The 23,658-nt window shown below is 38.7% G+C and overlaps 1 pseudogene; it reads right to left on the minus strand.

The window, feature by feature from the left end:
• Window positions 1–2,032: 2,032 nt before the first annotated feature.
• Window positions 2,033–2,832, minus strand: LOC125396710 (vomeronasal type-1 receptor 4-like; annotated as a pseudogene).
• Window positions 2,833–23,658: the final 20,826 nt, after the last annotated feature.

Below are 23,658 nucleotides of genomic sequence, written 5' to 3' on the forward strand. Positions count from 1 at the left end.
AGAAAACTTCTTTGACTATCTGAAAAAGAGTTTTGGATAGATTGCTTCAGACAAAGAAGAGGGGTATGACATGCTTATATTCAGATTGCGAATCTGTAGTCATAAGCTTTTCATAAATATATTTACTCTTTTTCAATCACAGGCTTCACTGAATACATGTGAGAGATGTTATTCCTTCTTTCAGACCTGGTTGAGTATAGCTATAACCAGGCTCAGAACTGACTGGAGATGGTAGCTTTGGAATAACTGCAGGCAAAGTGATTAGGACATTGTGAAAGACACCAGGTTTGGGACATTGGTGTCCAGGAGCATTTATAAGCTAAGCAAGGCTTCCTATGGTGAAAGGTCATGGCCTCACCAGCAGTTGTGATGGCAGAGTTTTATGCCTTTGGAGTGTAGTTTCTTTAGGATGTCCATAAAATATCTACAGCAGTTGTAATATTCCATACATGTACAGGATGCAATGTTTAGGATATTATCTATCAGTTCACCTGATGCCAAAAAGAGGGCATATTTTGTTGACAAAATATTGAACAGCTTTTCCTCAAGGCAGCATGTCACAAGAAAAGGCTGAGGAAAGTAGAAACTATGGACTCAAAAGGCCTAGTTACCAACAGTTTAGGTAGTGTTGGATGCATGCTTCATGAACTGAAGAACTTTCAAAATCCTTTAAGATTTACCTTGGAAAGACAAGTGACTTTATCCCCAAACCATTCTGTGTTATTTTAAAAAATTGTGAAAAAGCCTACAATTTACATGGTTATAATGACATAGGGAATTTTACCTTTATGAAGATAAAGCAGGGCCTGGACACAGCAAAGTTCTGTCTCTTAAGAATGAAAAGGCGCCTTTAATCCATTTGGACTTGAGTTTTGTGCATGGTGATAGATATGGATCTATTTTCATTCTTCCACAGGTTGACATCCAGTTATGCCAGCACCATTTGTTAAAGATGCTTTCTTTCTTCCATTGTATAGTTTTAGCTCCTTTGTCGAAAATCAGGTGTTCATAGGTTTGTGGATTAAGATCTGGGTCTTCGATTCGATTCCATTGGTCAACATCTCTGTTTTTGTGCCAATACCAAGCAATTTTCATTACTGTAGCTCTGTAATAGAGTTTGAAGTCAAGGAAAATCAAGGTTATCCTCCTGGATATTGGAAGTAGACAAGATTGCTAGGCAAAACTTGGGTGCACGTGGGTGTGGGGTGAGTGGATGTAAGGGGAGATGGGTAGAGAGAAGGGAGAAGGGGAGGATTCAGGAGAGCTTGGGGGAATGGGATGGGTGGGATGGAGGAAGGGTGGATATGGGAGCAGGGAAGTAAATATCTTAATTAAAGGAGCCATTTTAGGGTTTGCAAGAGACTTGTCTCTAGAGGGGTTCCCAGGTCCAAGGAGAGGTCCCCAGATTGTTCCTTGGGCAGCAGAGGAGAGGGTGCCTGAACTGGCCTTTTCCCATAGCCACACTGATGAGTATCTTGCATATCACCATAGAACCTTCATTTGACGATAGATGGAGATAGAGACAGAGACCCACATTGGAACACTGGACTTAGCTCCCAAGGTCCAAATGAGGAGCAGAAGGAGGGAGAACATGAGCAAGAAAGTCAGGATCACGAGGGGTGCATCCACCCACTGAGACGGTGGGACTGATCTAATGGGAGCTCACCAAGGCCAGCTGGACTGGGAGTGATGGAGCATGTGATCAAAATGGACACTCTGAACATGACTGGCAATGAAGGCTGACTGAAAAGCCAAGGACAATGGCACTAGGTTTTAATTCTACTGCATGGACTGATTTTGTGGGAGCCTGGTTTGTTTGGATGCTTACCTTTATAGACCTGCATGGAGGGGGGAGGACCTTGGACTTCCACGGGGCAGGGAACCCTGACTGCTCTTAGGACTAGAGAGGGAGGAGGAGGTGGGGAGAGGGAGGGAAAGGGGAGTCGGGGAAGAAGTGGAAATTTTTAATAAATAAATAAATAAAAAAAGAAAAAAAGAATGAAAAGGCGTATAGTGTGGTAATGTTCACCAGTCATGGATTGTTACTATGCAGTAGAGCAGTACAGTCATGTAAGATTGCAGAGAAGGTATAAAAAGCCAGGAAGGTGGAACCAAGAACCAGGATATTCTGGTTGACTCCAGACTCAATGGATTTTCTGTTGGAAACATGAGTACTGAGGATGTGTTGGACTCATTGCTTTTACCTGTACAGATCAACAATCATTGATCTGCTAGAGAAGGCGATGAGGACAGAAAACAGAAGTTCTGGAAATACAAAGAAGGCTCTATATAAGGACACTGTGACTTTGTCATGATTTACAGGAGTCTGGTGTGCAAATTTTGTCTCTTTTGTTATGTTTTTTTTTTCTATTAAATTTTAGGGATACATACACTTGGAAAATGGCATTTACCATGATGTAAAACACCCAGCACACAAAAATATACAGGCCAATATCTCTTGGAGACTTGACTTTAAGATTCTTCCAACAGGAGTTTCTAGGGCAGATGGTGATGACCTGGAAGACACTCAAGAGGCAAGTAGTGACAATGGGCATCCTCCTGAAGACTCTTAGAACATATGGAAAGGTGATAGCTCCAATCATTGAAATATGGGATTAAACCAAAAGCTGCCATTGTGTGAAGCAATCCTTTAAAGGGAATGACCAAGGAGTTGACCATAATTAGGTGCATAAGAATCAAATCCATGGGCTTTAACTTTTTATTGTTTTGGTTGAAGACTAGATAGTCAAAAAGAAAGGAAAAGTTTCCCAATAATCCCAGTATATACCATGATAAGAATAATAACCCTATAATTATATTCCTGGAATTCATTTTGTCAAAGAACAACTTTCACTGCAAATTATGCCAAAAATCACTTTTCAGAGTAAATTGATAAACTTTTTGTAGATTGGGCAGTAGTGAACACCAAGTCACAATAGCTCAAAACTAGAAATCTAGTGTAGGTAGCCAAGCATGACCCTTCCAAACTCTATCTCAAAGTTATTTTGACATGAATGACCAGTTTTAGTCTAACTGCTGATGTTTTCTGATACATGTCATTATGAAAGGGATTACCATTATACTTCTTTTTTTAAAGTAATTTTATTAAATTATAAAAGTTTCCATTTCCGTTGTTTTGATTTGCATTTCCCTGATCGCTAAGGAGGTTGAACATGACCTTAAGTGCCTTTTGGCCATTCGAAGTTCATCTGTTGTGAATTCTCTGTTCAGATCAGTACCCCATTTTTTAATTGGGTTAATTAGAGTTTTAGTGTCTAGTTTCTTGAGTTCTTTGTATATTTTGGAGATCAGACCTTTGTCTGATGAGGGGTTTGTGAAGATCTTCTCCCAGTCAGAAGGTAGCCTTTTTGTCTTACTGACAGTGTCCTTTGCTTTACAGAAGCTTCTCAGTTTCAGTAGGTCCCATTTATTCATTGTTTCTCTTATTGTCTGAGCTCCTGGGGTTCTGCTTAGGAAGTGGTCTCCTGTGCCTATATCTTGTAGACTACTTCCCACTTTCTCTTCTATCAGGTTCAAAGTGATCAGAATAATGTTGATGTCTTTAATCCATTTGGACCTGAGTTTTGTGCATGGTGATAGATATGGATCTATTTCCATTTTTCAACAGGTTGACATCCAGTTATGCCAGCACCATTTGTTAAAGATGCTTTCCTTCTTCCATTGTATAGCTTTAGCTCCCTTGTCAAAAATCAGGTGTTCATAAGTTTGTGGGTTAATATCTGGGTCTTCTATTCGATTCCATAGGTTGACTTCTCTGTTCTTATGCCAATACCAAGCTGTTTTCAACACTGTTACTCTGTAATAGAGTTTGAAGTCAGGGATGGTAATGCCTCCAGACGTTCCTTTATTGTATAAGATTGTTTTGGCTATCCTGGGTTTTTTGTTTTTCCATATAAACTTGATTATTGTTCTCTCAAGGTCTGTGAAGAAGTTTGGTGGGATTTTGATGGGAATTGCATTGAATCTATAGATTGCTTTTGGTAGAATTGCCATTTTTACTATGTTGATTCTCCCAATCCAAGAGCAGGGGAGGTCTTTCCATTTTCTGGTATCCTCCTCAATTTCTTTCTTCAAGGACTTAAAGTTCTTGTCAAACAGGTCTTTCATTTCCTTGGTTAGAGTTACCCCTAGATATTTTATGCTATTTGTGGCTATCATGAAAGGTGATGTTTCTCTGATTTCCCTCTCTGCTTCTTTGTCCTTTGTGTATAGGAGGGCAACCAATTTTTTTGAGTTGATCTTGTATCCTGCCACATTACTAAAGGTGTTTATCAACTGTAGGAGTTCTTTGGTAGAGTTTTTGGGGTCACGCATGTACACTATCATATCATCTGCAAATAACGAAAGTTTAACTACATCCTTTCCAATTCGAATCTCCTTGATCCTCTTATGTTGTCTTATTGCTATTGCTAGAACTTCAAGCACTATATTGAAGAGGTATGGAGAGAGTGGACAGCCTTATCGTGTTCCTGATTTTAGTGGAAAGGCTTTGAGTTTCTCTCCGTTCAATTTGATGTTAGCTGTCGGCTTGCTGTATATTGCTTTTATTATATTCAGGTATGATCCTCGTAAACCCAATCTCTCCAACACCCTTATCATAAAGGGGTGTTGAATTTTGTCAAATGCTTTTTCAGCATCCAATGAAATGATCATATGGTTTTTTCTTTCAGTTTAATTATATGATGGATTACATTGATAGATTTGCGTATGTTGAATCAACCCTGCATCTCTGGGATGAAGCCCAGTTGATCAAAATGGATGATTTTTCTGATGTATTCTTGGATTCGGTTTGCCAGTATTTTATTGAGTTTTTTTGAGTCAATGTTCATGAGTGAGATTGGTCTGTAATTCTCTTTCTTGGTTGTGTCTTTATGTGGTTTTGGTATCAGGGTAATTGTAGCTTCATAAAAAGAGTTTGGCAATGATTCTTCTGTTTCTATATTGTGAAATACATTAAGGAGTATAGGTATTAGCTCTTCCTGGAAGTTCTGGTAGAATTCTGCATTGAAACCATCTAGTCCAACACTTTTTTTGGTAGGAAGATTTTTGATAGCAGCTTCTAATTCTTCACGACTGACAGGTCTATTTAGATCGTTCAGCTGGTCTTGGTTCAACTTTGGTATATGGTACTTATCTAAAAAAATGTCCATTTCTTTTACATTTTCCAACTTTGTGGCATATAAATTTTCGTAGTAAGATCTAATGATTCTCTGAATTTCCTCTGTGTCTGTGGTTATGTCCCCCTTTTCATTTTTGATCTTATTAATTTGCAAGTTCTCTCTCTGCCTTTGATTAATTTGGATAGGGGTTTGTCAATCTTGTTGATTTTCTCCAAGAACCAGCTTTTTGATTCATTGATTCTTTGGATTGTTTTCTGTGTTTCTATTTTGTTGATTTCAGCCCTCAGTTTGATTATTTCCAGTCTTCTACTCCTCCTGGGTGTATCAGCTTCTTTTTTTTCTAGATCTTTCAAGTGTCCTGTTAAGTCTCCAATGTGTGCTTTCTCCGTTTTCTTTAATTGGGCACTTAGTGCTGTGAACTTTCCTCTTAGCACTGCTTTCATAGTGTCCCATAGGTTTGAGTATGTTGTGTCTTTATTTTCATTAAATTCAAGGAAGACTTTAATTTCTTTCTTTATTTCTTCCTTGACCCAGGGGCGATTCAGTAGTTGACTGTTCATCTTCCATGAATTTGTTGGCATCCTGGGGGTAGCACTGTTGTTGAATTCTAACTTTAATCCATGGTGGTCTGATAAGACACAGGTGGTTAGTAATATTTTTTTGTATCTGTGGAAGTTTGCTTTGTTACCCAGTATGTGATCAGTTTTCAAGAAGGTTCCATGAACTGCAGAGAAGAAGGTATATTCTTTCCTATTTGGGTGGAATGTTCTGAAGATGTCTGTTAAATCCATTTGATTCAATACCTCCAATAATTCTCTTATTTCTCTGCTAGGTTTCTGTCTGATTGACCTGTCCATTGGTGAGAGAGGAGTGTTGAAGTCTCCTACTATTAGTGTCTGTGGATTGATGACTGCCTTGAGTTCTAGAAGTGTTTCCTTTACATAAGTAGGAGGCTTTATATTAGGGGCATAGATATTCAGGATTGAGACTTCCTCCTGGTGAATTGTTCCTGTTATGAGTATAAAATGTCCGTCTCCATCTCTTCTGATTGATTTTAGTTTGAAGTCAATTTTGTTGGAAATTAGAATGGCTACACCTGCTTGTTTCTTAGGTCCGTTTGCTTGAAAAACCTTTTCCCAACCCTTTACTCTGAGTAGATGTCTGTCTTTGTGGTTGAGATGTGTTTCTTGTAAACAGCAGAATGTTGGATCCTGTTTTCGTATCCAATCTCTTAGTCTGTGCCTTTTTATAGGTGAATTGAGTCCATTGATATTTAGTGATATTAATGACCAGTGGTTGTTGACTCCGGTTATTATGATTTTTTGTTTGTTTTTTTAATAGCGTTTGTATGTGTCCCTTCTTTGAGTTAAGCTCGTGAAGGGTCGCTAGATGTCTGAGTTATTGTTGGCAGTGTTGGCGATGTTGGATTCCTTGGGTTGCGATTTTCCTTCTATTACTTTCTCTAATGTTGAGTTTGTGGCTACGAATTGTTTAAATTTGTTCTTATCCGGGAATATTTTGTTTTCTCCATTGATAGTGAATGATAGCTTGGCTGGGTATAGTAGTCTGGGTTTGCATCCATATTCTCTTAGTTTCTGCAGTACCTCTATCCAAAACCTTCTGGCTTTCATGGTTTCTATAGAGAAGTCTGGTGTAAATCTGATAGGTTTACCTTTATAAGTTACTTGACCTATTTCCTTTGCAGCTCTTAATATTCTTTCTTTAATCTGTATGTTTTGTGTTTTGATTATTATATGGTGAGGGGATTTTTTTTTTTGATCAAGTCTATTCGGTGTTCTGTATGCTTCTTGAACCTTCATAGGAATATCATTCTTTAGGTTGGGAATGTTTTCTTCTATAATTTTGTTGAATATATTTTCTGGGCCTTTGATCTGCAATTCTTCTCTTTCTTCAATCCCTATTATTCTTAGATTTGGTTTTTTTTATTGTGTCCCAGATTTCTTGAATGTTTTGTGATGAGAATTTGTTGGATTTGCTGTTTTCTTTGATCTGAGCATTTATTTTCTCTATGGTATCTTCAGACTCTGAGATTTGTTCCTCCATCTCTTGTATCCTATTGGTTATGCTTGATTCTGTAGTCTCTGTTCATTTACCTAGATTTTCCATATCCAGCCGGCCCTCGTTTTGTGTTTTCTTCATTGCCTCCATTTCAGTTTTCAATTCTTGAACTGTTTCCATTACCTGTTTGATTGTTTTTTCTTGGTTTCCCAGTGTATCATTCATGGATTTACTCATTTCTTCAAACTTTTTGTTATATTTCTCATCCATTTCTTTACTCATTTCTTCAATCCTTTTCTTGTACTTCTCATCCAGTTCTTTAAGGGAATTATTCATATCCTGTTTAAGGGACTCTATTGCTTTCATCATGGCATTTTTTTCCCAATTCTTCTGAATTAAGAGGTTCAAGTCCTTCTATTGTAGGGTCGTTGGGATCTGGTGATTTCATGTTGTTTTTTAGATTGTTGGAGGAGTTCTTCCCTTGGCGTCTGCCAATCTTTTCCTTCAACTGCTCTATATTGGATCTTCTGGTACCAGGTCAGGTTCCCTTTTTGAGCAGGGACTTCACTGACAGAATGTCTACCTTTCTTCAGGCAGTCTATTGAAATACAGGCACTCCCTCCTGCTGGGTTGCACTCACAGCCCCGGCCCAGCATGCAAGGGAGCAGCTGTGGGGAGATCTTGTGGCCCCAGTGGGAGGCGAGATAGAGAGGGAGGTGTACCTGGATGAGGGCTGGGATGAGATTCAGGAGAGCTCAGCAGTGTATAGCCACCACTGCAGGGCAACCAGAAAGTCGAGGGGGGTGGGGAAAGTCTGAATTCCTCCTAGCTGAAGCCCTCGGGCCAGGAGCAACTCACCCCTCCTCCAATGGATGTCTGCTAGAAGATCACTGTCTCTTGCTGGCCAGGAATATGGCTGAGGTGATTCAGGCCTGCCTGTCAGGCAGGCTCTCAAAGCACAGGAGCTGCCCCTGCCCGGCTGAGCCCACAGCCCAGGCTCAGAGTCTACCATTATACTTCTTATAATATTCAGCATTAAGAATAGGGCAAGGTTATCCTGGAAGAAGGAATGACCAGTGAGTTACAAATAGAAAGAACACTCAATTCTACATGTCTACCATTATTAGACGAAAACATTTTTTCTGTCATCATCTTCTTCATAGAAGAAATCCACTGCAAATGCACTTCTTGTACCAATTTTAAACACAAACAACAGTGGTACAACCATAAAAGAAATGCTTCTCTATTCTATAGAGCAACATTAAATAGCACTTGCTACTGGGTTCGAATTATGTTAGATAATGTTACATTAAGATGAAGATCTCTTCAAGCTTCATAGACACACACATTCTCATTCACATCTAAATGCTCACACAGAGATATGGTGGACAAAGAAAGAGAGAGGAGAGAATAGTCTTCTGTAGAGATTGGCATCAATGCACAAGTGAATGGAAATGTTTAAATCATTGTGACAGAAATTTAACAAAGACTGTATTCAACTAAAAATATATAAGAAAAAATGTCCAGTATTATTTTCACATGCAATATTTGGTATTATCTATCATTAGAAATATAAAATAAAAATTGTGTAAAATACCAGCTCCTAGTAAGAACAGCCATAAGATAGAATTTCAGGTACTGGTGATGGTGTTCATATTGCTTAACACAATTCCCAAATGAAAGTTTGTGTGCAGGTGGAACAGGTATATAACTTCAGCTTGACAACCTCATATTTATGGATGAATCTTCATAGACATTGCTCAGAATTCACACACAACCAACAATTTGAAAGCAAAGACATGTGTACATTCGGGATTTTAGTAGTTCTTATTGACTTACATAAATGCAAAGCCATCTTTATACATATAAATACATATAATGTATTTATATTATAAATACATATAAATACATATAAATGAAACTGTTTGTTTACAAATCTGAGATTCACCAAGAAACACCTGGGAATAATATGTTTTCTTGTTTTAGATCCAATTTGTGAAAATAACCACACACGAAGAATTAAAGGTCATATGAACACATGTCTAATTAATTTTACTCCTGCAAATAACCCAATAATATTTCATTACTGATGTAATAATGTTGGGCTGAAAGAAAGTTAGTTGGTGAGATATTAATTCTACTGGGAGGGCAGAAGTGTTCAGAGAGAGTCTTCCTCTGTAATTCAGGCTGGACTGGTGTTGGAGTCAAAAGAATTATACAGTGAATGGACAGCTTACAGACCAATAGATAGATCTATGGGAGTATACATTCCATATGGAGAAACTGATTGCAGAGTTTTGGAAACACTAATCTTTTGGATAGTCACTGTCAGTTCTGTAGAAACCTTGTGAAATCATGGCACTTCTCCCATCCATAATGGGATTCATCTCAAAATATCCCAGCAGTATAAAAAGCATTTTTAAACCTGACTTTTCCTGAATGGGCAACTGTATACCTTTCCCACATCATGAAGCTCTGGTGTGAAAACATTCACTCAGCCAAACCTTTGCTCTAATAGTCAAATCTACATAAAGTCAGTCCCCCACAATTAGCTTTGCTGATAGACTGGTGTGTAAAGTCGTTCCGTATATGTTTTGCTTTTATTTGTTAATGAATAAAGCTGTTTCAGCCAGTGGATTAGCAGAATAGAGCAAGGTGGGACTATTTATGATAAGAAAATACAGGTTAATAAGTAGTTACCTAGTACAATCAAACTTGTAGTCACATTAGGTATGTTTTTGAGGTCAAATAAAGATGTATTTTAGACAAACAGGTCATCTTCAAACATTTCAGAAAACTGCAGAATATGGTCTTGAAGATGATTTAATAACCCAGGTTCTTTTTATGACAATGAGACAGGTCTGCTCCTTGTGGCACCAATCTATTTCAGAGAAGATCATGGGCATCAGAAAAACTCTATGTGGAGTTTACTTTATTTGTGGCAAACTGGGCAAGAAAATGCCACTGCCTTGACTGTTGATAGTATGCTGCCCCTAATTAGACAAGCAGGACACAAAATATCCTGCTTTTCAGAAAGTCTATCAGATATGCTAGGCCTGTAGGCTGAGGATGAATGCCTCATCATTGTAGAGGAGCTTTGGGTAACTGTCCAGGCAGCCAGCTGTTTCTGTCATTTCTCACATTTTTCTGGAAGTCACTTGCTTACACTCTCTGCTTACTCAGTTAATATTTCCTTCTCAGTTCTTTGAGATAGTTGAAGACTAGACAGTTACAGTTACAGTCTTCCTTGTTTATGAGACTCAGAAAAGAAATTTTCTAAGGAAATGTAAAGTATATAAGGTTGATAGATACCAGAAGGTAGTTTTGGATGGTAATGCAAGTTATGATGGACAATAAATCAGATACAAGATTTTGGACTCACCCTGAAAGAATAGGTATGGAGTATTTTCTCTAAATTTGTCAAATGCAAATGTATTAGACATTGTTGATGTACTTATTACCTGTATATTTTGTATATAATTATTGTACTTATTGTATATAATTTTTCTTTTATTAGTTATAGTCTTTATTTTAGACAAAAAGGGGAAATGTAATGGCATTTCACTTTTTAAATAAGTAAAGCTTGCCTGAGGATTAGAGAATAAAACAGTACCACTGGTCTTTCTTACTACCAGGCAGTGGTAACACACACCTTTAATCATAGTAGCCCAAATTAGTTACATTAGAAACCAGGCAGTGTGAGCCTTTAATCCAGTGGTGCATGTCTTTAATCCAAGAGCTAGTTAGGATTGTAAAACACAAGAAGACAGCTCTCAGACCCAGTCTTATTCTGAGATTCCTTGAGATCTTCAGTATTTGAATGAACCCTGAGACTCCCTTCTGATATTTCCCTGTGAACTGTGCCTCAATTATTCCTATGCCTCCACTCTGGTTCGAGAAATGGTTTGTCTGGGCTGAACCCTTACAAAAGTAGATTCAATAATTTACCCAATTCAAAAAATTATTCAATAATTTCCTACCACATCTATATTCTCCTTTCTTTCTTTTCAAAACAAGAGTCTTGAATCTAATTTCCTTTGTTCAATTGTTTTCTGACCACTGCAAATAATAACTTGTAACAAACACTCTAAACAGAGACAAACATCCATAATCCAGATTTTGGGAATGTGGGCATAGTTTTCAAGGGTGCTTCCAGCTGATTGGTTGTGCTGGTAATCTTTTTTTAAATTTATTTTTCCTTTCAACAATTTACACACCCCACATTCCCCTTCAGCTCCCCCACTTACATTCTTCCCTCCCCCTCCCTCCTTAAGAGAGGGCAGGGTACCCATCCCTGTGGGAAGCCCAAGGCCCTCTCTGCTCCATCCTGGCTTAGGAAGGTGTACAACCAAATAGACAAGGGTCCCAAAAAGGCAGTACATTCAGTGAAAACTGGTCCCAGTGCTATTATCGATGGCTTCGCAGTCCACCACCATTGGTAGCCACATTCAGAGAGTCCGGTTTGATCACATGCTCGTCCAGTCCTGGTCCAGCTGGATTTGGTGAGCTCCCATTAGATCAGGTACACTGTCTCAGTGGGTAGACCAACCCCTCACGGTCCTGACTTCCTCGCTCATCTTCTCGCTCCTTTTGCTCTTCAACTGGACCTTGGGAGTTCAGTCCATTGCTCTGATGAGGGTCTCTGTCTCTATCTCCATCTGTCGCCGGACAAAGATTCTATGATGATATTTGAGATAATCATCAGTGTGATAGCGGAGCAAGGACAATTCAGACACCTTCTCCTCTGCTGCCCAAGGCCCTAGCAGGGGACATCCCCTTGGACCTGGGATCCCCACTAGAGCCAAGTCTCTCATCAACCCTAATGTAGATATCTTTATGTAGATATCTTCTTCCCAGTTCCTATATCCACCCTTCCTCCATCTCCACCCTCCCACTCCCCCAAGCTCTCCCCAGTCTGTCCCATCTCCTTTCTCTCTACCCCTTTCCCCTTTCCCCGCCCCCACCTCCATCCCCTACCCCCACACCATGCTTCCAATTTTTTTGCCCAGCGATCTTGTTTGTTTCCAATTTCTAGGAGGATCTATATATGTTTTTCTTTGGGTTCACCTTGTTATTTGGCTTCTCTAGGCTTGTGAACTATAGGTTTTATGTCATTTTTTATGGCTAGAGTCAATTAATGAGTAAGTACATACCATATTCATCTTTTTGGGTCTGGTTTATCTCACCCAGGATAGCATTTTCTATTTCCATCCCTTTGCATGCAAAACTCAAGATGTCATTGTTTTTACCCACTGAGTAGTATTCTAATGGGTAGATGTGCCACATTTTCTTTATACATTCTTCCATTTAGGGACATTTAGGTTGTTTCCAGGTTCTGGCTATTACAAATATTGTTGCTATGAACACAGTTGAACAAATGCTTTTGCAGTATGATTGGGCATCTCTTGGGTATATTCCCAAGAGTGGAATTGCTGGATCCTGAGGTAGGTTGATTCCCAGTTTCCTGAGAAACCTCCACAGTGATTTCCAAAGTGGCTGCACAAGTTTGCATTCCCACCAGAAATGGATGAATGTTCCCCTTACTCCACATCCTTTCCAGCATAGCTATCATTAGTGTTTTTGATTTTAGCCATTCTGACAGGTATAAGATGGTATCTCAATGTTGTTTTGATTTGCATTTCCCTGATTGCTAAGGAAGTTGAAGATGACCTTAAGTGTCTTTTGGCATTTTGAACTTCTTCTGTTGAGAATTCTCTGTTCAGTTCAGTACCGCCTTTTTTAACTGGATTGGTTAGAATTTTAATATCTAGTCTCTTGCGTTCTTTATATATTTTGGAGAGCAAACCTTTGTCTGATGCAGGATTGGTGAAGATCTTCTCCCATTCAGTAGGCTGCCTTTTTGTCTTAATAATAGTATTTTCTGCTTTATAGAAGCTTCTCAGTTTCAGGAGGTCCCATTGTTGCTCTCATTATCTGAGCTATTGGGGTTATACATAGGAAGTTGTCTCCTGTGCCCATGTGTTGCAGTAGACTTCCCATTTTCTCTTCTATCAGGTTCAGTGTGTTCAGATTGATATTGAGGTCTTTAATCCATCTGGACTTGAGTTTTGTGCATGGTGATAGACATGGATCTATTTTAATTCTTCTACAGGTTGACATCTAGTTATGCCAGCACCATTTGTTGAGGATGCTTTCTTTCTTCCATTGTATAATTTTAGCTCCTTTGTCGAAAATCAGGTGTTCATAGTTTTGTGGATTAATATCTGGGTCTTTGATTCGATTCCGTTGGTCAACATCTCTGTTTTTGTGCCAATACCAAGCAATTTTCATTACTGTAGCTCTGTAATAGAATTTGAAGTCAGGGATGGTAATGCCTCCGGAAGTACTTTTATTGTATAGGATTATTTTGGCTATCCTGGGTTTTTTGTTTTTCCATATAAATTTGATTATTGTTCTCTCAAGATCTGTGAAGAATTTTGTTGGGATTTTGATAGGGATTGTGTTGAATTTATAGATTGCCTTTGGTAGAATTGCCATTTTTACTATGTTGATCCTACCCATCCAAGAGCATTGGGGGGGAGTCTTTCCATTTTCTGGTGTCCTCTTCAATTTCTATCTTCAAAGCTTTAAAGTTCTTGTCAAATAGATCTTTCACTTCCTTGGTTAGAGTTACCACAAGATACTTTATGCTATTTGTGGCTATCATGAAAGGTGAAGTTTCTCTGATTTCCCTCTCTGCTTCTCTATCCTTTGTTTATAGGAGGGCTACTGATTTTTTTGAGTTGATCTTGTAACCTGCCACTTCACTGAAGTTATTTATCAGCTGTAGGAGTTCTTTGGTAGAGGTTTGGGGGTCACTAATGTACACTATCATATCATCTGCAAATAATGAAAGTTTGACTTCTTCCTTTCCGATTCGAATCCCCTTGATCTCCTTATGTTGTCTTACTGGTATTGCTAGAACTTCAAGCACTATGTTGAAGAGATATGGTGAGAGTGGACAGCCTTGTCTTGTTCCTGATTTTAGTGGAATGGCTTTGAGTTTCTTTCCATTTAATTTGATGTGAGCTGTTTGCTTGCTATATATTGATTTTATTATATTTACATATAATCCTTGTATCCCTAAGCTTTCTAAGACCTTTATCATAGCCGGGCAGTGGTGGCTCATGCCTTTAATGCCAGCACTCTGGAGGCAGAGGCAGGTGGATCTCTATGTGTTTGAGGCCAGCCTGGTCTATAAGAGCTAGTTCCACGATGGACTCTAAAACTACAGCGAGACCCAGTCTCGAAAAAAAAAAAACCAAAAAAAAAAAAGACCTTTATCGTAAAGGGATGTTGAATTTTGTCAAATGCTTTTTCAGCATATAATGAGTTGATCACATGGTTTTTTTCTTTCAGTTTATTTATACAATGGATTACATTGATATATTATCATTTGTTAAAGCAGCTCTGCATCTCTGGGATGAAGACTACTTGATTGTAATGGATAATATTTTTGATATGTTCTCAGATGCAGTTTGCCAGTATTTTATTGAGAATTTTTATTTATTTATTTATTTTTTTAGTAATTTTATTAAATTATAAAAAGTTTCCATTTACGCCCCTCCTCCCAACGCCCTCCCACTCCCCCCCTCCCTCTCCTCCTCCCTCTTTGTCCCCAAGGGAAGTCAGGGTCTCCTGCCCTGTGGGAAGTCCAAGTTCCTCCCCCCTCACTCCAGGTCCAGGAAGGTGAGCATCCAAACAGACTGGATCCCAAAAATCCAGTATATGCAGAGGAAACCAGTCCCAGTGTCATTGTCAATGGCTTCTCGGAAAGACTGCAGGCCAGCCACATTCAGAAAATCCAGCCACATTCAGAGAATCTGGTTGGATCACATGCTCGTTCAGTCACGGTCCATCTGGCCTTGGTAAACTCTCATTAGATCCGACCCCTTGTATCAGTGGGTGATAGTATCCCTCGCAGTCCTTCGTCATTTTCTTCCTCCTTTTGCTCCTCGTTTGGATCTTGGGGGGCTCAGTTCGGTGCTCCAACGCGGGCCTCCATCTGTATCGTCATCCAACGCCAGATGAGGGATCTATGGTGATAAGCAAAATATTCATCAGTATGGTCACGGGCCAAGGCCGGTTCAGGCACCCCCTCCTCTGTCCAGAGAACAATCTGGGGATCTCTCCTTGGACCTGGGATCCCATATATAATCAAGTTTCCTGTAAACTCTAATATGACTCCCTTAGTTGAAATATATTCTTCCCTGATCCCACATTCATCCTTCCTCCCTTCCCCCCATCCCGATCAACCGAGCTTTCTCCATTCCTCCCCTACTCCCTTCTCTCTAACCCTCTCCCCTTCCAACAACCCTCCCACCACCCCCCCATGCACCCAAGGTTACCTGGGACTATTGAGAGTTTTTGCATCGATGTTCACGAGCAAGATTGGTCTGTAATTCTCTTTCTTCATTGAGTCTTTGTGTGGTTTTGGTATCAGGGTAACTGTAGCTTCATAAATAGAGTTTGGCAATGATTCTTCTGTTTCTATTATTTTAAACACATTAAGGTATAGGTATCAGCTCTTCTTGCAATTTCTGGTAAAATTCTACATTAAAACCATCTGGTCTTGGGCTTTTTTCTTTTTTGGTTGGAAGGGTTTTTTATGACAGCTTTTATTTCCTCATGACTTATAGGTCTACTTAAATTGTTCACCTGAGCTTGATTCAATTTTGGTATATGGTATTTATCTAAAACCAAATCCTTTTCTTTTACATTTTCCAACTTTGTGGCATGTACGGTTTTGTAGTAAGACCTAATGTTTCTCTGAATTTCCTCTCTGTCTGTGGTTATGTCTCCCTTTTCATTTCTGATCTTGTTAACTTGCATGTTCTCTCTCTGCTGTTTGATTAGTTTGGATAGGGGTTTGTCAATCTTGTTGATTTTCTCCAAGAGCCAGCTTTTTGTTTCATTGATTCTTTTGATTGCTTTCTGTGTTTCTATTTTGTTTAGTTCAGCCCTTTGTTTGATTATTTCCAGACTTCTACTCCTCCTGGGTGAGTCTGCTTCTTTTTTCTAGAGATTTCAGGTGTGCTGTTAAGTCTCTAATGTGAGCTTTCTCTGTTTTTTTTTTTTTACGTAGGCACTTAGTGCTATGAACTCTCCTCTTAACACTGCTTTCATAGTGTCTCATAGGTTTGGATATGTTGTGTATTCATTTTTGTTGAATTCAAGGAAGACTTTAATTTCTTTCTTTATTTCTTTCCTGATCAGGGGTGGTTTAGTAGTTTACTGCTCAGTTTCCATCAGTTTGTAGGCTTTACTGGAGTAGAATTGTTGTTGAATTCTAACTTTATTCCATGATGATCTGATAAGACATAGGTGGTTACTAAATTTATTTTTTGTATCTTTGGAAGTTTGCTTTGTTACTGATTATGTGATCAATTTTTGTGAAGGTTCCATGAGATGCTGAGAAGGTATATTCTTTCCTTTTTGGGTGGAATGCTTTATAGATGTCTGTTAAGTCCATTTGATTCATTACCTCCATTAGTTCTCTTATTTTTTTGTTATGTTTCTGTCTGGTTGACCTCTCCATTGGTGAAAGAGGGATGTTGAAGTCTCCTACTATTAGTGTGTGGGGTTTGATGTGTGCTTTGAGTTCTAGTAATACGTTTCTTTTACATATGGGTGCTTTTATATTAGGGGCATAGATATTCAGGATTGAGACTTCATCCTGATAAATTGTTCCTGTTATGAGTATAAAGTGTCCATCTCTTCTGATTGATTTTAGTTTGAAATCAATATTGTTAGATATTAGTATAGCCCCAAATGCTTGTTTCTTAGGCCTGTTTGATTGAAAAACCTTTCTCAACCCTATACTTTGAGGTAATGTCTGTCTTTGAGATTGAGGTGTGTTTCTTGTAAACAGTTGAATGATTGATCCTGTTTTTGTATCCATTCTCTTAACCTGTGATTTTTTTTATAGGTAAATTGAGTCCATTGATATTAAGTGATATTAATGACCAGTGGTTGTTAACTCCATTATTTATTTATTTATTTATTTATTTGGTGGTAGAGTTTGTGTGTTTCCCTTCTTTCAGTTGTACTGTGAATGATTGTTGGATGTCTTAGTTATTGTGGACATTGTTTGTTTCCTTGGGTTGTGTTTTGCCTTCTATTACTTTCTGTAAGGTTGGGTTTGTGGCTATGTATTGTTTAAATTTGCTTTTATCTTGAAATATCTTGTTTTCTCCATTGATGGTGAATGAAAGCTTGGCTGGGTATAGTAGTCTGGGATTTCATCCATGGTCTCTTAATTTCTGCAACACATCTATCTAAGACCTTCTGCCTTTCATGTTTTCCATGGAGACAGGTGTAATTCTGATAGGTTTACCTTTTTTTTTTAGAAAGTAATTTTATTAAATTATAAAAGTTTCCATTTCCGCCCCTCTTCCCAACACCCTCCAACTCCCCCCACTCCCTCTCCTCCTCCCTCTCCATCCCTAAGAGCAGTCAGGGTTTCCTGCCCTGTGGGAAGTTCAAGTTCCTCCCCCCTCCCTCCAGGTCCAGGAATCTGAGTATCTGAACAGACTGGATCCCAAAGATCCAGTATATGCAGAGGAAACAAGTCCCAGTGTCATTGTCAAAGGCTTTTCAGAAAGACTCCAGGGCAGCCACATTCAGAGAATCTGGCCACATTCAGAGAATCTGGTTGGATCACGTCCTCATTCAGTCCCAGTCCAAGTGGCCTTGGTGAACTCTCATTAGATCAGTCCCCTTGTATCAGTGGGTGATCGCATCCCTCGCAATCCTGATTTACTTTTTCATTTTCTTCCTCCTTCTGCTCCTCATTTGGACCTTGGGGGGCTCAGTCCGGTGCTCCAATGTGGGTCTCCGTATGTATTGACATCCATCGTCGGATGAAGGTTCCCTCTGGTCTTGCCTTCTTTGCTCACGTTATCTTTCCTTCTGCTTCTCGTTTGGACCAAGGGAGTTAAGTCCAGTGTTCCAATGTGGGTCTCTGTCTTTATCTCCATCCATCGCCAGATGAAGGATCTATGGTGATAAGCAAAATATTCATCAATATGGTTATGGGCCAAGGCCGGTTCAGGCACCCTCTCCTCTGTCCAGAGAACAATCTGCGGATCTCTCCTTGGACTTGGGATCCCAAATATAATCATGTCTCCTGTAAACCCTAAAATGACTCCCTTAGTTGAAATATATTCTTCCCTGATCCCATATTCATCCTTCCTCCCTCCCCCCTATCCCAGTCCACCGAGTTTTCCCCATTCCTCCCCTGTTCCCTTCTCTCTAACCCTCTCCCATTCCAACAACCCTCCCCCTCCATGCACCCGAGGTTACTTGGGACTCTTGTCTATTTCCTATCTCCTGGCTCAAAGACCTTTAAGTATGGTTAGAATCCACTTATGAGTGAATACATACCGTGTTCCTCTTTTTGGGTCTGGGTTACCTCACTCAGTAAAGCGTTTTCTATTTCCATCCATTTGCATGCAAAATTCAAGATGTCATTGTTTTTTACCACTGAGTAAAACTCTAATGTGTATATGTTCCACACCTTTTCTAACCATTCTTCTATTGAGGGGCACCTAGGTTGTTTCCAGGTTCTGGCTATTACAAATAATGCAGCTATGAACATAGTTGAACAAATACTTTTGTAGTATGATAGGGCATCTCTTGGGTATATTCCCAAGAGTGGAATTGCTGGGTCCTGAGGGAGGTTGACTCCCAGTTTTCTGAGAAACCGCCACACTGATTTTCACAGTGGCTGTACAAGTTTGCATTCCCACCAACAATGGATGAGTGGTCCCCTCATTCCACATCCTCTCCAGCATAGGCTATCATTGGTGTTTTTGAGTTTAGCTATTCTGACAGGTGTAAGATGGTATCTCAAAGTGGTTTTTCTTTGCATTTCCCTGATCGCTAAGAAGGTTGAGCATGTCCTTAAGTGTCTTCTGGCCATTCGAAGTTCATCTGTTGTGAATTCTCTGGTCAGTTCAGTACCCCATTTTTTAATTGAGTTAATTAGAGTTTTAGTATCTAGTTTCTTGAGTTCTTTGTATATTTTGGAGATCAGACCTTTGTCTGATGAGGGGTTGGTGAAGATCTTCTCCCACCAGTCGGAAGGTATCCTTTTTGTCTTACTTACAGTGTCCTTTGCTTTACAGAAGCTTCTCAGTTTCAGTAGGTCCCATTTATTTATTGATTCTCTCATTGTCTTTGTTACTGGGGTTCTACTTAGGAAGTGGCCTCCGGTGCCTATGTCTTGTAGACTACTTTCCACTTTCTCGTCTATCAGGTTCAAAGTGCTCAGATTAATGTTGATGTCTTTAATCCATTTGGACTTGAGTTTTGTGCATGGTGATAGATATGGATCTACTTTCATTTTTCTACAGGTTGACATCCACTTATGCCAGAACCATTTGTTAAAGATGCTATCCTTCTTCCATTGTATACCTTTAGCTCCCTTGTTGAAAATCAGGTGTTCATAGGTTTGTGGGTTAATATCCGGGTTTTCCTCTTTGTTAGGATTCGCACTTCACTATTTATACCCAGAACTTTTTTTTCCAGACATGGGCACTTACCAGATCCCCCTTCTTTGTTTTCTCTGCATTCCAGATTGAAACACACAATGATCACTTGACTCGTTTCTTCTGCAAATCTTCAAATTAGGGTGTAGCTCCTGGTATAACATCCCGCACTGTATAAGCAGTAGGCAACCCAACATTGAGGTAAAGGATCATAACTTGATGACCTCACCTCTCTTCAGAACTACAAACTTCTCACTTGTAGTTGTAATGACTGTGATAGCTTTGGGAGCCAAGGACTTTGCTGAAACATTTCTTCATCCATTTGCCAATTAACACCATGAATGTCCATTTCGTCAAAGGGTAGAAGTGTTTCTGGAGCCTGTCACATTTTTGTGATCCCTGAAGGCTGGGTGGGAGGGACTGTCCAAGGAACACCAAGCTCTAGTGAGTTTTGTCTCATTCTAATTGTTTTCTCTGGGTTCTTTTACAAAAAGAGAAATGAATTACTACTTTTACTTTCCCAGGGTTGACCCACTTCCATTCTTCAGGGCAGAATCAGTCAGGAACTTGTGGCTAGCTAACGAAATGTCTGTCAGAGAAAAATATAATGTCATAATTTGCACACAAAATCACTGAAATCTTGGTACAACTGGATATAAAGTAACTGGAAATGATGCTATGGAATATGCTAGAAAAAATTATAGGTATCACCTGGCATTGGTAGGAAGCCTGATCAGTTGATCAGTGCTTTAATCTAGAAGAATATATATACACATATATACATATATATAAATATATATTATAAATATATATAAATATAGGCACCTTCATTACATTCAGTAATGTATGTATTACATTATATGCAAACAACTTATATGCATTAAGTTGACATAACCAAGGGCTATCATTTGAATCTATAATCATTGACTAGAAAACTGGAAAATCTAGGATGTTTCCCTTTATTGAAAGTTTTGTTTTCACTTAATATATTCTGATTATTGTTTCCATTTACTCTACTCCTTCCACATCCTTCAAACCACCCCTCCAATTTTGATTCACCTCCTTTCTCTTCCTGCTTTGTAAAAAGCTTTATGGAATAATTGTAATAATATAATATAATTAAAATCTTTAATTAATGTAATAAAATAAGATCAAACACCTCAGGATAGAACAAAACAGAAGTAAAAGAACCCAAGAAAAGTACAAGAAAGAGATAAAAAGGCTGAGATTTACTTGTTCCTGTATAAAAACAAAACTGGAAGCTATGGCCCATACTCATACATAATGTAGGTTAAAAAGAAAAGAAAGAATTAAATTAAAGAAAAAATTGAAAAGTCATGAAATCAAAAATGAACAGAAAGGACCTGAGAAGACCTTAAAAGGCAAGGACTCTTCAAACTTGACCTTACTTTTCTTCAGGCACACCTTCTGTTGCACTTGTTGTTCACCCTAAGAGTAGCTTGTTTTCCCTGTGTGAACCCATTGGAAAAAACTAAATTTTAATTTGCAAGTGTTAATCAATTGAAGAAAGGCACTAAGATACCAATAGGAAGGTATGTCTAATTCACTCTCCGTTCTAAAAATTCATCTCGTTCAAACGCTTGGAGGACCTGTGTGTACTGTAATAGACTGTATTTTCATGTATGTCTGTCCTATTGTGATTCGAAGGCCTTGTTTCCTACCTTAATATGTCCCCTCTGTCTCTTAAAAACTTTCTGCTCTTTTTGTGCACAGTTTCATGAGCCCTGAGAGAAGGAATCTGATGCAGCCATCTTGTTTCAGGATGTGTATTCCAAAGTCTCACTCGTGGAACTTTGTCTGTTATCTGTCTGGATTTACTAGTGTCTGTTATAACAAGAAGTTTCTCTGATAATGGCTGTGTAAGGCACTATTTACTGAATATTGCAGAATGTCATTAGGAGCCATTTTATTTTGTATTTCTTTAGTAAAACCATATCATTGTTCTTCCCCTAGGTTCACGTGCTTCATTCTAATATTGGGTTCTTGGTCACCCAAGCAGTGTGGTATATGGATTCCACTTCAAGGAGTATACTTTAAGTCAAGTCAGATATTGTGTGGTTACTCCCACAAGCTTTGTGTCGCTATTTCACTAGCATAACTTGAAGGCAGGATACAACTGCATATTGATATATACAATGTCCTTGTATGCTGAAGTAGAAACTGGCATTTACTTTTCTACTTTGATCATGTGCAGAGGGTACAAGTTCAAAGAGATAAAAGCTCTAGATATGAACAATCTTGACTTCTGCATGATCAGTGATTGTGTATGTATTGTCTTCAGCAACAGCATCTGTTACAGTTTGTAGAGAACAATCTATAGTCTTGTCAAAAGCTTTGTTTGTGTATTCTTGTGGCAACCAGTTAACTAACAGCTCAATTAGATGTATCACATTTCTGGCATTAGAAGCTTCATTTGGTGACAAGAGATGTCTGGTTGTAACTAAGTCTCCATTGTTATATTGTGATTTCAATTAGGGGAACTTCATACATTAAATGTTTCAGGAAGTTTTTACTAAATTAAGTTTCCATAGTTCCCCTCAAATGTTCCTTAATATTAGATGTTTCACCACGTATTCCCTCCCTTGTCCCCCTCTTCTCTCTCACTCACCATTTGCAATTCCTTTTCAATCTTTCCCTATGCTTTTTTCATTAGTAGCTATTCTAAACGCCTTTTCCAGGGAAATAAATCTTTTCACCCTAAGTCACTTTCTCTCTACTTATCCTCTGTGATTCTATATACTATTTCTTGGTTATAATTGATCTAAGATGTAATGTACATGTATAAGCAAAATATTTACCCTATTTGTCCCTCTGGGTCAGGACTATATCACAGAGCAATTTTTCTCTTCAAGACACATTCATTTTTCTGATAACTTCATGATTTATTCAGTAAAATTTTGTGACTGGAAAACCCTGCTGGTAAATAAATAATGTGGTCTTTTACAGGCTTGTCCTGGAGTTGTGTCCATACTCTTGCCCCCCATTGCCTTTCCTATCAATTGACATAACTTTGAAAACACATAATTTTCTATGTTTCTCATCAATACAGTGAGTTTTCCATCCCGTAAGTATAGCACCTCTACTCATGTCAAAATGTAAGATATCTAACACTTATCTCTTCCTTCCTAAATCTTAGTTTGGTGAGCTTTTACAGCTGAGATTACAAAGTCAGTGTCTGCATCTCAGGCTGTAAAGATTGAACATACTAGTGCCTTAATGATTCTCATTCAACACATTTACTGAATATAAGATAGTACAGCATTTATCCAAGCTTAATTTTATGTATGAAGTAAAAGTTATATATTATTAAGGTGAGTATAGAAGCAAGCTTTGTCCAAAATTATTTTGAGTTGTGGGGATAATCTTCAGAGGTCTAGGTCTCTTCTTGTTCTTCTTCAACAGAAGGTCTCTGTACTCACTTGTTACTGTGTATTCCATTGCTTTTCTGCCAACTAAGAGACATCTGTAAATCACTTGCTTCCACTAACCCTTTTATCAGTATCTTGACATGCTATTTTACATCTACCTAGAACTCTAGACTGCAGGAGGAAAGATCCTCTCTTCCACGGTGTTTGCTGTAGTAGTGAATTCTTCCTGCTGAATTGGTCCAAAGAAACTGATGGCAATTATAGGATGGCAATTATTGAATGGCAATTCTGAATCCCAGTGTGTCCGATTCTGTGAAATGCCTCACTTTTGTCAACTCGTATTTCTTGCAACATCACAACATTTACCATACTTGCAAATCAGCAACAGCCCGCAGTGGATGCTTATTCCAGAAACATCCTGGCATGGACACAGATGTTGCAGGGCTTTAATTTATAAACACTGAAGACTTTCTAATTCCCTGCAACAACCTATCAGTGTTTGATGTCTTTTCTGCTAAACTGCTTTTTTTTCTGAGGTGTACATTAGTGGTGGAGGAAACAATTAAAGGAAATAACTTTCATTCATCTTATACAGCACTGTTGCTTGCATTCTGTTCT

This window comes from Myodes glareolus, chromosome 1, assembly GCF_982192425.1.
Source record: "Myodes glareolus chromosome 1, mMyoGla1.1, whole genome shotgun sequence".
NCBI classification, from domain to species: Eukaryota; Metazoa; Chordata; class Mammalia; order Rodentia; family Cricetidae; genus Myodes; species Myodes glareolus.